The 371-nt window shown below is 48.8% G+C and overlaps 1 protein-coding gene across 2 annotated transcripts in view; it reads right to left on the bottom strand.

Annotated features, from left to right (window-relative positions):
- Positions 1-371, bottom strand: part of agla (amylo-alpha-1, 6-glucosidase, 4-alpha-glucanotransferase a) — an 89,700-nt gene that overhangs the window by 85,919 nt on the left and 3,410 nt on the right. The gene's annotated exons all lie outside the window — the stretch shown is intronic.

The raw sequence follows: 371 nt of genomic DNA, 5'->3' as shown, positions 1-371 counted from the left end.
ATACTTGCAGGTTCATAAAGGACATGTACCATGCTCATTTCCCAAATGAGGAATTTCTGTTATCAGGACAAATTGGACAGCGCAAACACGAGTCCGCACTCGAGAATATTTACTGTATATCCATCCATTTCCGATCCGCTTTACCCTCACAAGGGTCGCAGGAGATGCTGGAACCTATCTATCCCAGCCGTCTTCGGGCAGTAGAATGGGGACACCCTGAACCGATTGCCAGCCACAGGGCACACAGAGACGAACAACCATCCATGATCGCACTCATATCTATCTAGGTACAATTTTGAGTGTTCACTCAGCCTGCCACGCATGTTTTTGGAATGTGGGAGGAAACCGGAGTACCCGGAGAAAACCCACGC

This window comes from Hippocampus comes, unplaced genomic scaffold (genome assembly GCF_001891065.2).
Source record: "Hippocampus comes isolate QL1 unplaced genomic scaffold, H_comes_QL1_v1.1 scaffold85, whole genome shotgun sequence".
NCBI lineage: Eukaryota > Metazoa > Chordata > Actinopteri > Syngnathiformes > Syngnathidae > Hippocampus > Hippocampus comes.
This window is presented reverse-complemented; position numbering and strand designations above follow the sequence as displayed.